The 10,779-nt window shown below is 53.9% G+C and overlaps 2 long non-coding RNA genes across 3 annotated transcripts; both read left to right on the top strand.

The window, feature by feature from the left end:
• The first annotated feature begins 645 nt into the window (after window positions 1-645).
• Window positions 646-2,013, top strand: LOC116958965. 2 transcript variants are annotated; one of them, XR_006166046.1, is made up of 3 exons: window positions 646-825; window positions 1,518-1,663; window positions 1,872-2,013. It is a non-coding gene; the product is annotated as an uncharacterized LOC116958965 (long non-coding RNA). The 2 variants fall into 2 exon arrangements; XR_004405573.2 differs by lacking the exon at window positions 1,872-2,013 and having other exon boundaries at window positions 1,518-1,786.
• A 4,303-nt stretch (window positions 2,014-6,316) lies between these two features.
• LOC116958964 lies at window positions 6,317-10,242 on the top strand. Its single transcript, XR_004405572.2, has 3 exons — window positions 6,317-6,411; window positions 9,780-9,890; window positions 9,973-10,242. It is a non-coding gene; the product is annotated as an uncharacterized LOC116958964 (long non-coding RNA).
• Window positions 10,243-10,779: the final 537 nt, after the last annotated feature.

Here is a 10,779-nt window from a genome sequence, read left to right as displayed (position 1 = left end):
CCTGCACTCTGAGCCTGGCCTGTTTCTTTCTGGGTGCCTCTGTTTGGTGGTTTGCAGGCAGATGCGCGTTCATTTTTGCCTGTGTTCAGAGACGTTTGGATGTGAACCAGGTGTGAACTGGCACCCTGGTGAACTCGGATAAGAGGCGGGATCCTTTAGTGCTGATTTGGCACTGAGCTAACGCAGCCACAGGACTTCCAGTTGGCTCAGATTTAGACCCAGCACATGTATAGACGTGACGCGGGCCATACCTTGAGCTTCTTTGAGTCCTGTGGCAATTCAGCTCCAAATCCAAAGCTATGAGCTCTGACGCCAACTTTCTGGGCCAGGACCAGGACGTGTGCTCAGCTTTCCTTCCACCTATCCGCAAACCCTTCCGCTGGGCGAGGGAGGGATGGGCAGCCCTGGCAGCCTCCACAGCGTGCGCTGTGTTCGCTTTGGGTGAAATGCAGTAATTGGAGAGAGACCAGCGCTTCAGGCTCCTGGGAGCTCTTGCCAGCCCTGCTCCGTTTCCTCGGGTGAGGAAACGTCATCGCTGTGAAACATACTTGCTGGGGTGAAGCCTTCTGCATGTCTGTGTGAGGTCATCTGCTGTAATAGTAATGTCTTGTGTGTGTGTTCTCGTTACAAAGGTGGTTCTGAAGTGTTGTCCTGTCTTAGAGAAGGGGCTGAGAGGATTGCCTGAGGCTCTTTGATGAGGCTGGCTGGCACAGAAGCTGTCTTCTGTCCAAGAGCGGCTCTTCAGATCCTGTACGGGCAAGACCTCTCCCTCATCCGTGGCTCCCGTTGGCTCTAGCTCCTGCTTTCCTTCGGTTGTGGTGTAAGGTATGGCTGAAACAGCCTTCCAGCTTGCTGCGTTCTCCTCGCTGCTCTGACCCCGTCCCTGGCCTCGGAGCGAGCAAGCCCAGCAGCAAGCAGCAGGGCGTGCTGCTCCGAGTCTGCAGCGGCTTTGCTTGGGGCGGGGAGCCTTGCTGAACGCATCCTAGCCGCTGCGTAGGGCCAGAGACCTTGCCACTCTTGGCTAGCAGTTTACCTTTCCTCGCTCGTAATCTCTTCAGGGAGGCCAGCCAAACAGGCCCATAGGCACGGTTGAAACCGGGGATAAATATTCCGAGTGGCTTCATCTATAGGAACAAGCGCGCGGGGGAGGGAATGAGTTCATCTCCTCCGTGCTCTTGGCCGCGGCAGGGCTGTTCCTATATTCCCCCGCGTGCCGCAGTGGGGTGATAAGCTGGTTGCAGGGAGAACGCTCTGTCCCTTCCCTGGAAGAAGAGATTCATCTCAACCTTCCTCCTGGGAGCAGTCCTTGGTAGGCAGCTGAAATTTTCCTTTTCCGCTCGTCCCATGACTGCTAGGGAATATCCAGTCCCTTGCATTGTCCAGAATAATTCCACTGTCCGGAGGATTAGTGTGTTTCGGTATCCGCAGGCTGGCTGTTTCCTTTCTTGCACTTTTTAGCTGCTTTCTCCCAAGTTGGTGCCTTCAGCCCTTAAAAATTGCTCTTGTTCTTTGTACAGCAGGTTATCGCAGCACAGCTTGCCTGCAGGAAGACAGCTAAACCGAAGCAAAAGGCATTTCTGCTCCTTCCCTGCCTCTGCCCCAGCCCCAATGAACGTGGCTGAAGTTGTGCCGTGGAACATGCAGCCCCTCTAAAACACCTCTGGTAACAGAACAAAAATGAAGTAAATCCCCACAACCCTGGTTTCAAAGGTGTCTTGATTTGGTATCTAAACTGATAGGCAGGCTTTCCAGTTTAATCAAATCCAAAAAAAAAAAAAACAAACCAAAAACAAAAAAAAAACCCAACCCACAAAAAATTACAAAAGTTTAACAGTAGCAAAAGTTATAACTACAATTTTTACTGTATACAGTTGTGCAAACAGTTGGGGTGAAACTGGTGTGAACCCGTGTGCAGCAAGTTGGATCAAGCTGTGCAAAAGGCACGTGGTGAAAGGTGGCATGATACCTTGTCACATTAAAGATGTCTCGGCTTTCTGACACAGAGATGTGGGTAGAAGGGTAAGTGGGAACTACGTTGGGGGGGAGCGTGGGGTGAGGTGCTGTTTCTGAGGGGGGAAGAATTTAATTTCTGATGGGAAGCGATTCGCGTTTCTTTCTTGCTGCTTTCTGTTCCCAGCTCAGACAACGCTTCTGTTCTCCACTGTGCTTGCCCAGGGCTATTGTATATAACTGTTTAAACAGTGTTTAAACAGCCGTAAGCCTGTTTATTTACTAAGGCTATAAATTATCTTGAAATCAGAATTCATCACCCTGCAAATACCTTGTTTTAACAGGCAGGCTGGCTCTCTGCTAGAATGACAATAGCAATAGACCTCTAGCTGATCGGCCAAGCCTCTCTGTCAAGGGCAAGTGTCCTTGCACGGGCAGTTGGTGCCTTCCAGAGATCCAGGCAGGCTCAGGGGGTTGATTTCTCTCCGCGGGTTTATCTGCTGATGTGTTGGGCAATGCAGCGGCCAGCGCGGGTCTCTGACGGATGATCCGCGTGCGCGAGGTATCTTACGCTTGCTGGGATTTGCTGGGAAACTAATGATCTGTCTAGTCTCGTATCTTCCAGGTGTTAGCAGCACTTGTCTCAAAAGAAAGCACGAGAGGCTGATATTAATCAAGGAATGAGCTTTCCTTAGCTTTGCTTCCTCACCCCAGCTAGTAAATAGGTAAGTCTGCTTCTGAAGCGCGTGGCTCTTAAACAACAACAAAATCAGCAGTATCCTGTTTGGTCTTACTGGGGTTGTTTCCTTAACTCTTAGTTTTTTCTGAGGCCTTGAACTTAGTAAGTAACTGGAAGAATTTGTCTGAAAACACCTCAACATCGCGCTTCCACTATGCGAAGCGTACATTCCTGGTCAGGTAACTTCTGTCCCAAATGTTTGGGCTTGGAGATTGGACCGGTCAAGATTAAAAGCCGCCGAGGCGGCTGCTGGGACCTCCTGGTCCTGTAGTTGTCCTGGCTCTCGCACAGGCTGTGGGTTTTCCTGGGGATGCTGAAGTTTCTTCTCTCGTTAGAAGCCGCTCCTCGCCTCGAACCGAGATGGGAAAGATCTGAGGTCATCCAACTTCTCCATTTTCCCCCTATGGGGGAAGGCTTGTTCCCTCCACTAGATTTTCCTGTACTGGGTCCAGTTTTAAGTGACTCAAGCAGCAGGGCTTTCATCGTTTCCCTTGGGAGCCTGGCAGATTTCTCACCATGAGAGATGTTTTCCTAATCCTCCACCTGATCTGTTCCCCTCCTTGATTCCAGCCCTGCCCTGGAAGAGTGACCAGTACAAAACGACGGTGGCTTAATGCTTGTCAAATTACTTGAGTACTGGTTAACTCTTTCTGGGTCACTTTGATACATGTCCTGAGTAAAAAAGCTTGTCAAAGGAGAATGTTGTGGAGCTGCTATGGTGTCGCTTGTCTTGAAGGCTGACAAGCACTGGTAGTGTAGGTATTGGGAGTACCAGGAGTTACGGGTTTGTGGAAGGTTTTCTTCTTCTATAGAATATAAGTATACCTGCAACTGGAGGAAGCTAGAAAGCTCACCCCTGAAATCTTGAACTACATGGCAAGATGAACATGTGGCAATTACTGTTTAGATTTTAGGATTTGCTTGTGCCTAGCACTTAGTCAAGAAGCTTGATTTTTTTTTTTTTTTTTTTTTTTTTTTTTTTTTTCCTTAAGGAGTTGAGGATTTTCCCATGGATTGCTTTCTTTGCTTATCCTGTCTGTGCTGCCAGTGCTGTGCAACCAGTAGCTTGACTGTAATGCTGAAGTAGTTCTTAAAATATCATCTGCTAAATAGATTGGTCATGATGGGATAAAGCCGTTTTCCATGAAAGATGAGTGGGATCAGACCTTGGATACACTATCAAATGGGAGCCCGCACAAGAATGGGGAAATAAATTTTTAAACCTTGGCGATGCAAGGAACAAAACTAGAAGCAAGTCCAGTGGTCCTAAGGTAACTGCAGAAATATTTAGGGCAGGGTGGGAAGTTGGTAGTGGTTAAGAGGCTTGTGGTAGCACAATGTTCATGTGATTTTTCTTTTTTTTTTTTTTTTTTGGTCGAGGGTCACTCGGAGCTGTTTCATGGTTTATCTACAATGAGCAGCAGGGTCGTCAGCCCTCGTTCTCTCCCCCTGGTTTGACCAGGCCCAGGGAGCGATGCTGTATTCGCGTGTCTGCCAGGGAGAGCGAGGGTGGTTAGTGGGTCTGGGCATCCCTCGGGGGAGAGAGGTTTCGGTGCTCGTGGCCCTGCTGGGGTGGGGGGCAAAGCCAAAGAACATGACTAATGGTAAAGAACCACCTTCCGCGCGGCCTGATTCACCCGATCCTTGCCCAGATTCAGTCTTTCCTCTAGGAATGTTTGATAATGCAGCGCGCACGGCTGAGATCACCCTTCTGGCAAGCGCCGGCCGTGGTATGAGACCCAGTCATCTGGCAGCACGTTGCTTACTGCAGTCTCCAAGGCAACCCTCCATGCTGTGCTCCTTTGGAAGGTCTGTGTATTCGTAAAGAAGCTGTCATCCTTCTTACTGTAACCGCAGCAGATGTGAAAGGTTTTACCTGTGCCAGTGACCTCTAGACCAGGACACCGCTGTTCTAAGGCGCGGTGCTGCCTTGGGGACAGCGTTTGCCGCCGAAGGACGCCGTCTGCCTGCTCCTCGTGTCACAAAATGCCTTTCTCTCCTGCTAGCTGCCCTCTCTGGGTGCTCCCCGAGCCCGTGGCTGTAGCCTTGAGGCGCTGGCGTGTGCCACGGAAAGAATTCATTCCAGATGAGGGGTCCCAAGGTGGATTTGCAGCACAAAAACACCGCGCTGCTCCTGGGAAGGAAGCAGCTGAGCTGCAGCTCAGGCTGTTGTGTCCCATAGTGGCTTCTCTGGATTTCTCTGGAGCAGAAGCTGCCAGTTGTATTGCTCTGGAGGAACAGCCACACTCCGCTGTAGGTGTTTAACCTGGCAGCTCGGAGGGGCCATTCGCTGCCTCCAGTGACCCAGCAAGAAGTCCTCTGGACTGCTTTGAGAGAGGCTGTAAATGGGGAAGGGTGGATGCTTTTTCTTCTGACTAAGCCCTCTAGAAACAACCTCTGTCAGTGCCATGCTGACCACTGCTAAAGCTCAGTCTGGAATTGCAAGGCTTGAGGTTTGTGTCCTGTCTCCTGGAGCTTACCGAGAGCCTGCTCTAACGTTTCCTTTTCAGGTTCATCTATTGGTAATAAGGAAATCGGGGTCTGGTGTTTTTTTTCTCACCAAGGGGATCGTACTTTGGGGTGAGAAAGGTAGGGGGAAAAACTCTATGTGCTCTTTGTGTGAAAGGACCCCCCTGCTAGACTATATGTGGGCCTGAGACCAGAGGACTCTGGGCAGCTTTGCTTAAAAATGGGCACTTCACATGCGTTCTTGATCTTGGGGTCATCGGTGTGCAGCGAGAGACTCCCATCTCTTTGGAGAAAGCCAAAGCCTCTAGCTCAGGGCAGCTGGAGTTAAAAGAGGCGACGGTGAGAGCCAGCTTAGCCAAAGCGTCTCGTGTTCCCTGTGGGTGACGGTGTGCTCCTGAATTATAGAAGCTTCTGTCATTCTTGTCCCCCCACCCGGGGGGGAAAGTGCTGGATCAGGTGCGAGCTCTAGTTCGCTGCGCGGGTGGTTTGCTTGTCCGCTCCGTGTCGAGCGGCAGCCGCTGGAAATCTGCTCCCCTGGAGCTTTCCTGCTGCCTTTCTGCCCCAAGGCTGTGCCCCTCAACCCCGGGCAGAGCCTCCCACCCAGCACCCCTCCATCCTTGGGCTTCCCCCGAGAGGTCTGCCAGCGGCACCAGGCAGCCGGGCCGCCGGCGTGTGCCTGCTCAGACGCTTTTCAGGAGCTCTGTGGCGGCTGCCATGTCTGCGAATAGCGTCACCTGAGGTTCCCCAAGGGATGGAGAGGAGAAAAGGTATTTTCTCTTGTTATCAGCGTGATGCCACAACGCTCGTGAGACAGGGGATTGGAGCTGGTTCGCCCAGTGCACCCGGGAGGGAGGGGGGAACCTGCCCCTTCCAGGCCGCGGAGCCCAGTTTAGCACCACAATCTAGACTGGAGTTGCTGGGCAGAGAAACCAAGGGGGGGGCTGAGGCATTTGGCACTTGCAGGGAGCCTTCAGCCACGATAAGATAAGAGTTTAAGTAACTGTGAGGTAGAAAGTCTGCCTAGTGGATTGAGATCATTGTTGTTGAGGGATGTTATGGAGACAATCCACTTACAATCTTGGCTGCTGTGCTGGATTTAATTTTTTCCCTTTTTTTTTTTTTTTTTTTTTTTTTTTTTTCCCTGCTCATCTCCCCATCAGCAAGCTGGGGAATACGTGTGGGAAACAAATCAGCAGACAGACAGTGGCATGTGAAGTGATTCTCCCTGCTGGCACAGATGTGATTGCAAAGCAGTAACACAAGTGGTGATTTGAAGGCCAAAGATAACTTGCTGCTTTCTTGCCTTGCAAGCCCTAAAATGGTTTGGAGGAAGGAGGCGAGAACCTGAGCCTACTGGTTTGGGAGGGATGTTGGATGCTGCACAGCTGCTTTTTTATCTAATTGCTTTCTCTGAAGCTCAAAGGTAGCGGGGCCAGGCCGGCGCTACAGCACGTGGTGGCGTGAACTGGTGCTTTACTGGTGGGCAGGCAGGTGTGTTTGTGTGAAAGGCTGTTGTGTCCCGGATAAAACAATCCCTAAAATGTCTGTAGAGGTCCTCCCCGTTCTTCAGCTCTCCTTGGGCAGCACGCGGGCTCTCCATCCCCACGGGGTTCGCTGGGCACGAAGGGAGCGAGGTGTCCCCCCTAAAACTTGCCGTGCTCAGCCGTAGGAGTGAGCAAACACCTGGTAGAAAGGGTGTGAAGCAGGACACGACGCAGTAGGGCTGGGGTCTGTGAGCACGAAGGAGATCTGCTGGTAGAAGGGCCAGCCAAGAGCCGGTAAGGGAGCGCACATCGACGCCTGGGGCCAGCCAGGCAGAAGGACAGGAGGCAGGGGAGCAGCCGAGAGGGGAAGGAGAGCCGGCCTGAGATCCGGGGCCGGGATCTGTGGAGCTGCTGTGCCCACGGAGGGTGGTGAGGAGCACAAAAAGAACATTTCTGGACGGCCTGCCCTCCGCGGCGCGTCAGCCTGCGGCCCTGCAGGGTGTCTCTGAGCGAGACTGAGCCTCGTCTGTAGCAAACTGACATCTTTTTAGCTGGAAAAGAGTAGGAGGAAGCGCTTCGTGTGCCCTGGGTCCAATCTTTTTTAGACCCCAAGAGGGCTTTTTAAGCACCCGGGACTGCCGTGGGTGTGGAACGGCCTGAGCAGCACGCGGCATCCGAAAGAGAAGGGCTGTGGGGCAGGATGGGGTGCAGAGGCTGTGCACGTCCCCGGGCTGCCCCGCGGGGCCAGGCTGTGCGAGCAGCCTCGCCAAGCGATTGTGTGGGATGTTTTCCTTTGATTCATCAGCTGTGATTCCTCCCGAAGCCCTGGCATGCTTTCCTGGTGGTTTGCCCTCTTGCAAGTCATCCGTTCCTTTTTGGGACCGGCCGCTCGGGGTGCTGACCTCCAGGCAGCCTTGCCTGGGTTCACTTCCAGGGGGATGCAGCCTTTCCTTTCCCCCTCTGCCCCCGTAGGTACCCTGATGGCTCCCAGCAGCGTGAAATCCGCTCGGCTCCCTCTCCCCTGACCCCGTTCTTTGTGTTGGCTTCCTGGGGTGAGAGGTTGCCCCCAACGATTGCATTGGGTTCCCCCCCATCTCTTTACTTTTCTCACAGTTTCTAAGACGACCGGCGCGGTGAGCCACAAATATCAGACCCTCTTGTATTTTGTGTGCCTGGTGGACGAGTCTGACTCTGCTCCACCTCCAAGCTGCTGCCGGATTATACAAACCCCTCGTTCTGCCACTTCTCGGGGTGACTGTGGAGTTTTCCATCCCCGGTTCGGCAGCGTTTTGCCCCCTCCCAGCCCTGAGCACAGACTGGGACTGGGTTCGTGCTGCCGAAATCCCGCGGTACCAGAAATGTCCCGCAGCAAACCGAAACGCGGCTTTTGGCGTCTGACAACTGATTCACTTCAACCTGACGCAACCGGAGGACTCTTTCCTCCGGGGCAGGGCGGGGGGAAGAGCTTGGGAACTGCTGGTGGGCTGAGGGGCGGGGGAAAACTACCTAGCAGGCTGCTGGCCATCAGTGAACTCTCAGACTTGGACCTTTAACCTGAGGGATGGGACTTTCCAGGCTGAAAAGCGGCGTTGCTTTTCCCCCAGGGTACCTCGCCGAGGCACCTTGTAGGCTCGGCCAGCTGCCTGGCTCCATCCAGCGCTGCCTACGCTTGTTTCCCTTCCCTGCCCACTCGGTCTTTCTTTCTCCTCTTGGCTCCCTCCTCTCCGACCTCCGGGTGAGGGGTCTGGGGCTTGCAGCCTGCAAGACCTGCCCTTTCCCCGCTTCCCTGGACCTTCTTGGTGATGCTTCAGGAGCTCTTGTGGCTTGGCCAAGAGAGACCTCTAGTGGGGTCGGAGCTCAGGGACCTGGCTTTTTTTCTTTTATTATTTATTTCTTGTGGGTTTGGTTTTCTTGGTTGTTTTTTTTTTTTTTTTTTTTTAATCCTTACAAAGGGCTGGTTCCTGTAGGAGCAGGAGCTGAGGTTTCCGAGTAGTCCTCCTGTACCGATGGCCTCGGGGCCAAGTGGACCTTTTGTGGGCCAGTTCCCCGGGGGGTTTCTCTCTCGCCTGGTGCTGGGTGAATCCCGGTTGGGGCTCCTGGTTCCCCCCGACACTCTGGAGGTGGCTCCCTTCCGACAAGGAGGTGTTTTCTGTCCTAATCCTGTGACACGAGAAGGTGTGTTGGGAGTCTAGTGGGTCACCACCTGGTTGCTGAAGAGAAAGAGTCAAGGATCTGTGGTCTGGATGGATCCAGGCCTCTGAGAGCCCCCCCCTGCCCCTTGCGTGTCTCCCAGCTTCCCCCAGGCAAGGATAATCTTTAACTTAATGTTTTGTCTCTTGCTGAAATCCTGCTCTTGGCACTCCTCCTCCTCTTCTCGCTCTAATAGGCCACAAGAAGCCAGGGGTAGCAGCAGGGAGGAAAGAACGTGAGGAGAAAGATTTCTGTGTTCTCATGCGAGGCTGGGGAATGGACGGGGTTTGTCTGGGGGAGAAATCACAAATCCCACCTGCCTCACCCCCGGAGGCCAGAGCCTGCAGGTCTCTGCTCCGGCGAGGTGCCTCCTAGGAGGAAGCAGAGAGGTCTTGGGGTTTGTTTTTTTTTTTTTTTTTTCCTAGTTAGTATGACAGTGGAGGGAAGCCCCAGGCAGGTTGAGGGGAGCTGTTCCTGCACCGTGGGGTTTGGGTAGAGGGGGAGAAACAGGGGGTGAGCGGGAAGGCTTACAGCGAGGGGCTGCTGCCAGGAAGGAGGACATGGGACCCTCTTAGGAAAATACCTTTCCCTTCAGTCTCTGCGCACCCTTCCTGGGGCTCCTGCGTGTCATCTGCCAGCACCCAGGAGGAGGACCGGGTGCTGCTGGCAAGCCAGAGCTCTCTGCCGCTTCATGACTTCTCTCCTGACTCTTCTACAAGCTGGCGGGGAGCGGCTGCGGGTTTTAGGCACCCCCAAGATTGAACTTGCTCTAGCTGGGAGTCGCAGCTCCGTGTTGGTACCTACCAGGCCTCGGGAGATGGGGAGTAGAGAAGCTGATCAAGGAGCGATCCGAAGCAGCTATCGCCCTGCTCGTAAAGCAGCGAGTCCCTGCAAAGCTTTGGGGGTAGGGGGGGTCACTGTAATACTGATTTCCTCCTTTTTTCCAGGGAGAATTGCACTCACGCCTTTCTCTTTACAAGAGAAATACTCCAGCCAGGGGGGTTATCAAACCCCGGAGGCGGCTTTGAGGGCACTGGCCTTTCTCTGACAAGAGGAAGGTGACGCTGGAGTCGCGGCTGAGCCATCCGTTAATGTGCTTGGCTCTTCTCCCATCGGCTTCTTCGCTCTCCCCTGTGCCAGACCGGGGCAACCCTCTGGACCGCAATCCAAACGAGACTCCTCTTGAGTTACCGGCACAGTAAACACCCGTCCGAAGCGATCCCGAGAGCCAACGTGGTGCTGTGGTCTCTGCTCGCCTCCCCCCCCCCCGGTGCTTCGGATGACGTTACGGGGGGCTCTGCGATCCTCCCTCTCGAGTCGGGGTGACCATCACGAGCCCTGCGGGAGGAGGGAGCCCCTTCATCCCGGGGTCAGCGAGAGGTCGCTCGGGGCAGAAGCGAGTGCGGTCTTTCCAGGTAATCGGACCCCGGTGACGTGTCTGTGTTTGGGGTGTAAAGGCAAGATGCTGGCAAAAGCAAGGATGAGTTTGATGCCTGAGCCAAAAAGGCTTTTAAGAAATCCCCACCCAATAATTCGGAGGCTAGAACATTTAGGGCTGAGGGTGATGCTGGGATTTTTGTTCCGTTTTCTCCTCCCATCATCTTACTTACAGAGTTCCTGGGCGGTTGGCTGGGGGAAGGACCTTTTATCCCCCGGAGGTGGGTCAGATGGGGCTGGCTGTGATATTTTGCTAGTGAGGATGTGTGGGGCACGGCCCACGGGGCCTGGAGTCATCCAGGGAGGAACTGGTATCCCCAAATCTGCCACGAGATGGGGCGGCTGGGGTGGCAGCGTGCAGCCCCCGTGGCTCCAAGCTGAGACGGGGAGGTTTTGGGCTGAATTCAGGAGGCCAGGCCAGTGGTGAGGGACTCCAGGGGCTGTAGCGCCATGGCTGGAGGTGCCTGACTGAGGATATCAGCCCCCATCCTTTACCAGGCCCTCTTGAAA

The sequence above is a fragment of the Tyto alba genome, unplaced genomic scaffold, assembly GCF_018691265.1.
Source record: "Tyto alba isolate M040663 unplaced genomic scaffold, T.alba_DEE_v4.0 Super-Scaffold_32, whole genome shotgun sequence".
NCBI lineage: Eukaryota > Metazoa > Chordata > Aves > Strigiformes > Tytonidae > Tyto > Tyto alba.
This window is presented reverse-complemented; position numbering and strand designations above follow the sequence as displayed.